This window comes from Pristiophorus japonicus, chromosome 10, assembly GCF_044704955.1.
Source record: "Pristiophorus japonicus isolate sPriJap1 chromosome 10, sPriJap1.hap1, whole genome shotgun sequence".
NCBI classification, from domain to species: Eukaryota; Metazoa; Chordata; class Chondrichthyes; family Pristiophoridae; genus Pristiophorus; species Pristiophorus japonicus.
The window spans coordinates 185,743,122-185,755,675 of record NC_091986.1 but is presented as its reverse complement, the minus strand read 5'-3'; the positions used below and the strand labels follow the sequence as shown (position 1 = coordinate 185,755,675).

The following is a 12,554-nucleotide window of genomic DNA, read 5'->3' as shown; positions in this document are numbered from 1 at the left end:
CTCCATGTTAGGAGCTGTGTGTGCTTGTGCTCTTTGAATATATCACAGTTGGCGACTGAGATGGGATTTTTCGGATGATTTAAAGCTAAAATTTTGTTGGTGAAGGATTCAGCCAGCCGACAAAGAGACTTTGGAAGTTTCTGTCTTTGGAAAAAAGCTACAAAATCCGAGGTAAAATACAGCACACGGTGTGAACAGCTAGAGATTAAAAATGCAGGTTTATTGGGACATTTGGGTGAAATTAGACACGACCGGGAATGTTTTAAAGCCTATGTGGATCGGCTAGAAATGTGTTTCACTGCAAATAACACAATCTAAGTTCCAGACAATGCAGTCCAGAACCAGGCTGTGTTGGAACATAAGAAAGCAATCTTCTTATCGGAAGCAGGTCCAGCATTATACGAAACCCTTGTAAATCTGCTTGTGCCTGACGAGCCAAAGGACATAACGCTTAAAGAGAGTTTAACGAAGCTGGAGCAGCACTATACCCCAAACCGTTAGAAATTGCTGAAAGCTATCGTTTCGGGATTCGGAAACAAAAGGCTGATAAAAGTATCGGTGATTACATCATAGCATTAAAAAAGCTATCGATGCACTGTAATTTTGGAAACTTTCAAAACCGAGGATCGTTTTGTTTGTGGGGTGAAAAATGATGCGATCAGAAGGAAGTTATTGACGACGGATGACTTGACTTTTGAGATTGCTTGTCAGACAGCGAGATCGATGGGCATGGCTGAACAATATTCCCGAGAATTAAATAATAATTACGGTCGTCAACGAGATAAATCACCTGCAGGTTCAAAGTAAAAGACGGGCATGGCCGAAAGTCTCAGAAACTGGAAATTCTACCAGAGCATCGAAGTCATGCTATAGGTGCCTGGGACAACACATTGCTCAAAGTTGCGCATACGTGGAGGCAGAGTGTTTCTTCTGCAGAAAGACCGGGCATCAGGCGAAGGCATGCCGACTGAAGGGTAAACCAGCTTTTAAAGCTATGAGTCTAGCATTCAAAGCTATGAGTAGAAATCCAAAGAGACTAGATAGCATGGAAGAACAAGAGGACGAGGAAATGCTAGAGTTACATGTTATCAGGAGCACAAGGTTAACGGACAGCGATTCGGAAAGCATCAAAATCCACATAGATGTTGCGGGATTCAAGATACCAATGGAAATAGACACGGGTGCATCCATGAGTGTAGTACCGGAGTCACTGTACCTCGACAAATTGCGTGATCTTCAACTGGAGAAATCCAAGATAGAGCTGCAAGGCTACTCGGGAGGTAAAATTCCTGTAGTAGGTCGTATCACCGTACCGGTGAAATATAAAGATCAAGTTCAGAACTTGCCTCTAATACTAGTGAAAGGAAACAAATCTGCCTTACGAGGAAGAAATTGGTTGAGCTCACTGAAGCTGGATTGGAGTAAGATTTTCTGTGTGGAAGCGAGATTTTCATCAACAGATAAGATTATCAAGCAGTATCCGAAGGTGTTCTGCGAAACGGGCAGTCCGATCCAAGGCTTCAAAGCGAGTGTCAGGGTACAGAAGGACGTTAGCTCGGTTTACTGCAAGCCACTTTCCGTATCATATGCACTCAAGGAGAAAGTTGAGCAAGAACTCAAAAGACTAGAGACTGAGAACATTATTTGTAAGATAGATCGATGTAATTGGGCTACACCCATTGTTGTTGTACCTAAGTCCGATGGTAAGGTAAGATTGTGTGGTGATTATAAAGTAACCGTAAACCAGGTTCCAGAGGGTAATGTCCCCAATACATTGCCGAATATAGAAGGTTTGTTCACAACACTGACAGGTGGTCAGATCTTCTCAAAACTGGATCTTACGAATGCTTACTTACAGCTTGAACTAGATGAGGAGTCCAAGTCATGTTTGACTATAAATACTCATCTAGGCCTATATCAATTTAATAGGCTACCGTTTGGAGTGTCTTCCGCCCCTGCCATATTCCAAGAGGTGATGAACCAGATTTTGCAAGGTATTGAAGGGGTAGTATGTTATTTGGATGACATACCAATTTCAGCACCAAATAGGCAAATTCATAATAACATATTGAATGAAGTCCTCAAACGGCTAGAGAAGCACAGAGTACGAGTGTTTGCTCGTAAGTGTGAGTTAGTTAAAAACTCAGTGGAGTACATAGGGTACAGTATAGACAAAGATGGTTTACATCCAACCATGAAAAAATTGGATGCAATTAGAAATACACCCACTCCCAGGAATGTCACTGAACTTCGTTCATTCTTGGGTCTTTTGAACTATTATGGGAAGTTCCGACCAAATTTGGCTACGGTATTACATCCACTGAATGAACTTTTGAAAAAACAAGTGCTTTGGAAGTGGTCAAAAGTATGCAAAATAGCATTCAAGGAGTGTAAAAGCAAATTGGTAGAGAGCACCATGTTAGTTCACTATGACATATCTAAGGAGATTAAGCTAGCATGTGATGCCTCTCTGTATGGAGTTGGGGCAGTAATCTCTCATGTATTAAGTAGTGGGGAGGAGAGACCAATTGCATTTGCTTCACACACGCTCAGTGCCAGTGAGAGTAATTATGCACAAATTGAAAGGGAAGCTTTGGCATTAATTTTTGGGGTCAAGAAGTTTCACAAATACTTGTATGGTCGTAAGTTTACCATCGTTATAGACCATAAGCCCCTAACAGAACTCCTCCATCCAAAGTCCCCAGTTCCAACCTTAGCTGCAGCCCGAATGCAGAGATGGGCTTTGATTTTGTCAGCATATACATATGATATTGAATACAGACGATCAGCTGATCACAGTAATGCTGATGCAATGTCGAGACTGCCTTCCCCATCACAAGCTACACCCGATCGGGAAGATTTGTTTTATTTTTCATACATTGATGAACTGCCAGTCACAGCTGAAGAGATTGGTAGAGCAACAAAACGTGACCCAGTGATGTCAAAGGTGTATGAGTATATTGCAAATGGATGGCCAAACCAGGTAACAGACAAAGATACACATCCATTCTTCATTCGTAGTAATGAATTATCAGTCGATAAAGATTGTATCATGTGGGGTGCAAGAGTGGTTATACCAAATAAATTCAGGTCCAAATTATTAGGAGATCTCCATGACCTGCAACTGGGAATGTACTTGACCAAGAGTTTTGCACGCAGTTATTTATGGTGGCCAGGTCTTGATAAAGATACAGAGTACATTGTGAGTCAGTGTACGACATGTCAATTGGTAAGCAAGCAACCACCACCAGTACCATTACAGCCATGGAAATGGCCTCCCAGGGTGTGGCAAAGGCTACATATTGATTTTGCTGAGTTAGAAGGACAACAATTGTTCAATGTGATTGATAGCCATTCGAAGTGGGTTGAGGTGTTTCCAATGTGGAAAATAACAACAAGTAAAACATTGGACATTTTGCGAAAATTATTTTCTGCATTTGGCTTTCCTGAAGAAATTGTTTCGGATAATGGATCACAATTTCGTTCAGAAAATTTGCACAATTTACGAGCAAAAATGGTGTGAAACATACCAAGGTTCCACCATACCATCCTGCTTCGAATGGTGCAGCAGAGCGCACTGTACAAATTATAAAACGTGCCCTCATAAAACAAATGTTAGATCCTAATCCAAGGAAACGACAGTTGTCATTGGATCACAAATTGGCTAATTTTTTGATTACATGTCGAAATACTCCTCATACAACTACTGGTAGAACACCAGCAGAGTTGTTTCTCAAATGACAGCCACAAACCAGATTCTCGTTGTTAAAGCCAAATTTGGCACAGTCCGTAGAAGAGACACAATTAAGACAGAAAGAGAATCATGATAGAGCTAGAGTAAAAGAGAGAAGTGTGAAATTAAACCAGAAGGTGAGAGTGAAGAACCATCACCATAAATGGTTAAAATGGTTACCAGGAAGAAACATAGAAACATAGAAACATAGGAAATAGATGCAGGAGTAGGCCATTCGGCCCTTCGAGCCTGCACCACCATTCAATAAGATCATGGCTGATCATTCACCTCAGTACCCCTTTCCTGCTTTCTCTCCATACACCTTGATCCCTTTAGCCATAAGAACCATATCTAACTCCCTCTTGAATACATCCAATGAACTGGCATCAACAACTCTCTGCAGTAGGGAATTCCACAGGTTAACAACTCTCTGAGTGAAGAAGTTTCTCCTCATCTCAGTCCTAATATGGCCTACCCCTTATCCTAAGACTGTGTCCCCTGGTTCTGGACTTCGCCAACATCGGGAACATTCTACCAACATTTAACCTGTCCCGTCCCATCAGAATCTTATATGTTTCTATGAGAACCCCTCTCATCCTTCTAAACTCCAATGTATAAAGGCCCAGTTGATCCAGTCTCTCCTCATATGTCAGTCCTGCCATCCCTGGAATCAGTCTGGTGAACCTTCGCTGCACTCCCTCAATAACAAGAACTTCCTTCCTCAGATTAGGAGACCAAAACTGAACACAATATTCCAGGTGAGGCCTCACCAAGGCCCTGTACAATTGCAGTAAGACCTCCCTGCTCCTATACTCAAGTCCCCTAGCTATGAAGGCCAACATACCATTTGCCTTCTTCACCGCCTGCTGTACCTGTATGCCAACTTTCAATGACTGATGAACCATGAGACCCAAGTCTCGTTGCACCTCCCATTTTCCTAATCTGCCGCCATTCAGATAATATTCTGTCTTGGCATTTTGCCCCCAAAGTGGATAACCTCACATTTATCCACATTATACTGCATTTGCCATGTATTTGCCCACTCACCTAACCTGTCCACGTTATCCTGCAGCCTCTTAGCATCCTCCTCACAGCTCACACCGCCACCCAGTTTAGTGTCATCTGCAAACTTGGAGATATGACACTCAATTCCTTCATCCAAATCATTGATGAGTGGTGAAGATATGTGGTCCTCGCACATATTTGGTCAAGATGTTTGATAATGGACAGGTTAGGTTTGTTTATATTGATCATATTTTACCTGTAGACATGGAAGGAGTTGAAGGTGGGAATGATTCAATTATTTCTGACTCATCAGATAGTTTTGATACACCAGTAGCAAATCCTAAATTCAATGCACTGGAAACAAATCCAGGAGAGAATCAGAATGAAAGTCTGAGTCCGAGTCAGGAAAACAAAGAGCCTGAAGTTAGAGTGAGTCCAAATGAAAATCAAGGAAATTCCGTGGAGGAAAACGTTCCTCAGGATGAGCCTCGAATGAGTTTAGATTCGACACCATGTTTGGAAGATTCTGTTCGAGAGCGAAGGTATCCTCTTCGAAACAGAAAACAAGTGATGAAGTTAAATTTTAAATATGGAAAAAAAAATTTATATCCTGTGTTATGTAGAAACATGAAAGTTATGAATGATGTTTGTTATGATGGCTTCTTCATTAAGGAGGGAGAAGTGTAATGTCTGTAAGCTTGCAATGTTTGTAACTCTATACTGTGGATGTGGACGTATTGTGTACTGCAAGTGCATAGTTAATCATTAAACTTCTTCACCCAGAGAGTGGTGAACCTGTGGAATTCTCTACCACAGAAAGTTGTTGAGGCCAATTCACTAAATATATTCAAAAAGGAGTTAGATGAGGTCCTTACTACTAGGGGGATCAAGGGGTATGGCGAGAAAGCAGGAATGGGGTACTGAAGTTGAATGTTCAGCCATGAACTCATTGAATGGCGGTGAAGGCTAGAAGGGCCGAATGGCCTACTCCTGCACCTATTTTCTATGTTTCTATGTTTCTATGTTAGAACCAGGCAGTTTCCAGACGCTTCCGACAGAGCTGCCTGCCATGTTAGGAAGCTGTGTGTGCTGTGCTCTGTGAATATATCACAAGTAGAATGTTTACACTGTGCACAGAGACAGTGGATTATACACGCTGTACAAAGAAAAACAGTGGAATGTTTACCCTGTACACATAGAGACAGTGGAATGTTTACACTGTACACAGAGCAACAGTGGAATGTCCACACTGTACACAGAACAACAGTGGAATGTTTACACTGTACACAGAAAGACAGTGGAATGTTCGCCTTGTACACCAAGACAGTGGAATGTACACAGTGTTAAGTTAAGGGTTAAGTCATGTCAGGAGAGCCCAGAGCCATGTGATGCCCCTCCTGTGCTATGTGGGATGTCAGGGACATTTCCAGTTTCTTTGGCTACTATGTGTGCAGGAAGTGGGTCCAGCTGCAGCTCGTGTCATACCGCATTGTGGCACTGGAGCTGCGCGTGGATTCAATCTGGAGCATCTGCGATGCTGAGGACATGGAGTATAGTACGTATAGGGAATGGGTGACCATCAGGAAGAGCAGGGGAAGGAAGGTAGTGCAGGGGTCCTATGCGGTCATCTCCCTCCAAATCTGATATACAGTTTTGGATACTGTGAGGGAGGTGGCTCATCAGGGGAAGGCAGCAGCAGCCAAGTCCATGGCACCAGGGGTGATTCTGCTGCTCAGGAGGGCAGGAAAAAGAGTGGGAGAGCTATAATGATAGGGGATTCTATTGTAAGGGGAATAGATAGGCGTTTCTGTGGCCACAAACGAGACACCAGGATGATATGTTGCCTCCCTGGTGCAAAGGTCAAGGATGTCTCGGAGCAGCTGCAGGGCATTCTGGAGCTGTCATGGTGCATATAGGTACCAACGATATAGGTAAAAAATGGGATGAGGTCCTACAAGCTGAAATAAGAGAGCTAGGAGATAAATTAAAAAGTTGGACCTCAAAAGATAGTACTCTCAGGATTGCTACCAGTGCCACATGCTAGTCAGAGTACGAATTGCAGGATAGTTCAGATAAATACGAGGCAAGGGGGAGGAATTCAAATTCCTGGGACATTGGAACCGGTTCTGGAGGAGGTGGGACCAGTACAAACCGGGCGGTCTGCACCTGGGCAGGACTGGAACCGATGTCCTAGGCGGAGTGTTTGCTAGTGCTGTTGGGGAGGGTTTAAACTAATATGGCAGGGGGATGGGAATCTATGCAGGGAGGCAGAGGAAAGTAAAAAATGGGTAGAAGCAAAAGGTGGGAAGGAGAAAAGTAAAAGTGGAGGGCAGAAAAATCCAGGGCAAAAATCAAAAAGGGCCACATTACAACATAATTCTAAAAGGACAAAGAGTGTTAAAAATACAAGCCTGAAGGCTCTGAGACTCAATGCGAGGAGCATTCGTTATAAGGTGGATGAATTAACTGTGCAGATAGCTGTTAACGGATCTGATGTAATTGGGATTACGGAGACATAGCTCCAGGATAACCAAGACTGGGAACACAACATCCAGGGGTATTCAATATTCAGGAAGGATCGACAGAAAGGAAAAGGAGGTGGGGTAGTGTTACTGGTTAAAGGGGAGATTAACACAATAGTAAGGAAGGATATTAGCTTGGATGATGTGCAATCAATATGGGTAGAGCTGCAAAACACCAAAGGGCAGAAAATGTTAGTGGGAGTTGTGTACAGACCACCAAACAGTACTAGTGAGGTTGGGGATGGCATCAAACAGGAAATTAGGGATGCGTGCAATAAAGGTACAGCAGTTATCATGGGTGACTTTAATCTACATATAGATTGGGCTAACCAAACTGGTAGCAATACTGTGGAGGAGGATTTCCTGGAGTGGAAAAGAGATGGTTTTCTAGACCAATATGTCGAGGAACCAACTAGAGAGCAGGCCATCCTAGACTGGGTCTTGTGTAATGAGAGAGGATTAATTAGCAATCTTGTCATGCGAGGCCCCTTGGGGAAGAGTGACCATAATATGGTAGCATTCTTCATTAAGATGGAGGGTGACACAGTTAATTCAGAGACGAGGGTCCTGAACTTAAAGAAAGGTAACTTCGATGGTGTGTGACGTGAATTGGCTAGGATAGACTGGCGAATGATACTTAACGGATTGATAGTAGATAGGCAATGGCAGACATTTAAAGATCACATGATGAACTACAACAATTGTACATCCCTCTCTGGCGTAAAAATAAAACGGGGAAGGTGGCTCAACCGTGGCTAACAAGGGAAATTAGGGATAGTGTTAAATCCAAAGAAGAGGTATATAAATTGACCAGAAAAAGCAGCAAACCTGAGGACTGGGAGAAATTTAGAATTCAGCAGAGGAGGATTACGTGTTTGATTAGGAGGAGGAAAATAGAGTATGAGAATAAGCTTGCAGGGAATATAAAAACTGACTGCAAAAGCTTCTATAGATATGTGAAGGGAAAAAGATTAGTGGACTAATGTAGGTCTCTTACATTCAGAATCAGGTGAATTCATAATGGGGAACAAGGAAATGGCAGACCAATTGAACAAATACTTTGGTTCTGTCTTAACTAAGGAAGACACGAGTAACCTCCAGAAAATACTAGGGGTCCGAGGGTCTAGTGAGAAGGAGGAACTGAGGGAACTGAGGGAACTGAGGGAAATCCTTATTAGTCAGGAAATGGTGTTAGGGATATTGATGGGATTGAAGGCCGCTAAATCCCCACGACCTGATAGTCTGCATCCCAGAGTACTTACGGAAGTGGCCCTAGAAATAGTCGATGCATTGGTGGTCATTTTCCAACATTCCACGGATTCTGGATCAGTTCCTATGGATCGGAGGTTAGCTAATGTAACCCCACTTTTTAAAAAAGGAGGGAGGGAGAAAACAAGGAATTATAGACCAGTTAGCCTGACATTGGTAATGGGGAAAATGCTGGAATCAATTATCAAAGATGTAATAGCAACGTATTTGGAAAGCAGTGACAGGATTGGTCCAAGTCAGCATGGATTTATGAAAGGGAAATCATGCTTGACAAATCTTCTAGAATTTTTTGAAGATGTAACTAATAGAGTGGATAAGGGAGAACCAGTGGATGTGGTGTATTTTGACTTTCAAAAGGCTTTTGACAAGGTCCCACGCAAGAGATTAGTGTGCAAAATTAAGGCACATGAGATTGGAGGTAATGTATTGACATGGATAGAGAACTGGTTGGCAGACAGGAAGCAAAGAGTGGAAATAAACGGGTCCTTTTCAGAATGGCAGGTAGTCCCTAGTGGGATGCCGCAGGGCTCAGTGCTGGGACCCCAGCTATTTACAATATACATTAATGATTTAGACGAAGGAATTGAGTGTAATATCTCCAAGTTTGCAGATGACACTAAGCTGGGTGGCAGTGTGAGCTGTGAGGAGGATGCTATGAGGCTGCAGGGTGACTTGGACAGGTTAGGTGAATGGGCAAATGCATGGCAGATGCAGTATAATGTGGATAAATGTGAGGTGTCAAAAACAGGAAGGTAGATTATCTGAATGGTGACAAATTAGTAAAAGGGGAGGTACAATGAGACCTGGCTGTCATGGTACATCAGTCATTGAAGGTAGGCATGCAGGTACAGCAGGCAGTAAAGAAAGCAAATGTCATGTTGGCCTTCATAGCGCGAGGATTTGAGTATAGGAGCAGGGAAGTCTTGCTGCAGTTGTACAGGGCTTTGGTGAGACCACACCTTGAGTATTGTGTGCAGTTTTGGCCTCCTAATCTGAGAAAGGACATTCTTGCTATTGAGGGAGCGCAGTGAAGGCTCACTAGAATGATTTGCAGGATGGCAGGACTGACATGAAGAAAGACTGGATTGACTAGGCTTATATTCACTGGAATTTAGAAGAATGAGAGGGGATCTCATAGAAGCATATAAAATTCTGACGGGATTGTTCAGGTTAGATGCAGGAAGAATCTTCCCGATGTTGGGGAAGTCTAGAACCAGGAGTCACAGTCTAAGGATAAGGGGTAAGCCATTTAGGACCGAGATGAGGAGAAACTTTTTCACCCAGAGAATTGTGAACCTATGGAATTCTCTACCACAAAAAATTGTTGAGTCCAGTTCGTTGGATATATTCAAAAGGGAGTTAGATGTGGCTCTTATGGCTAAAGGGATCAGGGGTATGGAGAGAAGGCAGGAGTGGGGTAATGAAGTTGCATAATCAGCCATGATCATATTGAATGGTGGTGCAAGCTCAAAAAGCCAAATAGCCTGCTCCTGCACCTATTTTCTATGTTGCTATTTACACAGGGGGACAGTGGAATGCTCACACTGTACACGGAGGGACAGTGGAATGTGCAAAGTTTTTTCAGAGACAGTGAAATTTCCACACTGTACACAGAGAGACAGTGGAATGTTTACCCTGTACACAGCGAGACAGTGGAATGTTTACCCTGTGCTCAAAGAGACGTTAGAATCTTTACCCTGTACACTGAGAGACAGTGGAATGTGCAAACTGTACACAGAGACAGTGGAATGTTTACCGTACACAGAGAGATATTGGGATGTTTATCCTGTACACAGAGAGAAAGTCGAATGTTTACCCTGTACACAGAGAGAGACAGTGGAATGTTCACACTGTACACAGAGACACAGTGGAATGTTCACACTGTACACAGAGAGACAGTGGAATGTTTGCCCTGTACACAGACAGACAGCGGAATGCTTACACTGTACACAGTGAGTGGAGTGCTCACAATGTAGACAGAGTCACAGTGGAATGTTCACACTATTCACAGAGACAGTGGAATGTTCACCCTGCACAGAGAGACAGTGGAATAGAAATGTAAAACATAGAAAATAGGTGAAGGAGTAGGCCATTCGGCCCTTTGAGCCTGCATCACCATTCAATAAGATCATTTCTGATCATCACCTCAGTACACCTTTCCTGCTTTCTCTCCATCCCCCTTGATCTCTTTAGCTTTAAGGGCCATATCAAACTCTCTCTTGAATATATCCAACGAACTGGCATCAACAACTCACTGCGGTAGAGAATTCCACAGGTTAACAACTCTCTGAGTGAAGAAGTTTCTCCTCATCTCGGTGCTAAATGGCTTACCCCTTATCCTTAGACTGTGTCCCCTGGTTCTGGACTTCCCCAACATCGGGAACATTCTTCCTGCATCTAACCTGTCCAGTCCCGTCAGAATTATATTTGTTTCTATCAGATCCCCTCTTATCCTTCTAAACTCCAGTGAATACAGGCCCAGTCGTTCCAGTCTTTCCTCATATGTCAGTCCTGCCATCCCGGGAATCAGTCTGGTGAACCTTCGCTGCACTCGTCAATAGCAAGAACGTCCTTCCTCAGATTAGGAGACCAAAACTGAACACAATATTCCAGATGAGGCTTCACCAAGGCCCTGTACAACTGCAGTAAGACCTCCCTGCTCCTATACTCCAATCCCATAGCGATGAAGGCCAACATGCCATTTGCCTTCTTCACCGCCTGCTGTACCTGCATGCCAACTTTCAATGACTGATGTAACATGACACCCAGGTCTCGTTGCACCTCCCTTTTATTATTCTGCCGCCATTCAGATAATATTCTGCCTTTGTGTTTTTGCCACCAAAGTGGATAATCTCACAATTATCCACATTATACTGCATCTGCCATGCATTTGCCCACTCACCTAACCTGTCCAAGTCACCCTGCAGCCTCTTAGTGTCCTCCTCACAGTTCACACCGCCATCCAGCTTAGTGTCATCTGCAAACTTGGAAATATTACACTCAATTCCTTCATCTAAATCATTGATGTATATTGCAAATAGCTGGGGTACCAGCACTGAGCCCCGCTAGTCACTGCCTGTCATTCTGAAAAGGACACGTTTATCCCGACTCTCTCCTTCCTGTCTGCCAACCAGTTCTCTATCCATATCAGTACATTACCCCCAATACCATGTGCTTTAACTTTGCACACCAATCTCTTGTGTTGGACCTTGTCAAAAGCCTTTTGAAAGTCCAAATACACCACATTCACTGGTTCTCCCTTGTCCACTCTACTAGTTACATCCTTAAAAAATTCCAGAAGGTTTGTCAAGCATGATTTCCCTTTTATAAATCCATGCTGACTTGGACCGATCCTGTCACTGCTTTCCAAATGCGTTGCTATTTCATCTTTAATAATTGATTCCAACATTTTCCCCACTACTGATGTCAGGCTAACCGATCTATAATGCCCCATTATCTCTCTCCCTCCTTTCTTAAAAAATGGTGTTACATTAGCAACCCGCCAGTCCATAGGAACTGATCCAGAGTTGATAGACTGCTGCATAATGATCACCAATACATCCACTATTTCTAGGACCACTTCCTTAAATACTCTGGGATGCAGACTATCAGGTCCTGGGGATTTATCGGCCTTCAATCCCATCAATTTCCTTACCACAATTTCCTGACTAATAAGGATTTCCTTCAGTTCCTCCTTCTCACTAGACCCTCGGTCCCTTAATATTTCCAGAAGGTTATATGTGTCTTCCGTCGTGAAGACAGAACCAAAGTATTTGTTCAATTGGTCTGCCATTTCTTTGTTCCCCATTATAAATTCACCTGATTCTGACTGCAAGGGACCAACGTTTGTCTTCACTAATCTTTTTTTCTTCACATATCTACAGAAGCTTTTGCAGTCAGTTTTTATGTTCCCAGCAAGCTTCCTCACATACTCTATTTTCCCCCTCCTACCTAAACCCTTCGTCCTCCTCCGTTGAATTCTAAATTTCTCACAGTCCTCAGGTTTGCTGCTTTTTCTGGCCAAT

The 12,554-nt window shown here is 43.1% G+C and overlaps 1 protein-coding gene across 1 annotated transcript in view; it reads right to left on the bottom strand.

Moving 5' to 3' along the window:
• Positions 1 to 12,554, bottom strand: part of LOC139274871 (anosmin-1) — a 297,781-nt gene that overhangs the window by 143,013 nt on the left and 142,214 nt on the right. The gene's annotated exons all lie outside the window — the stretch shown is intronic.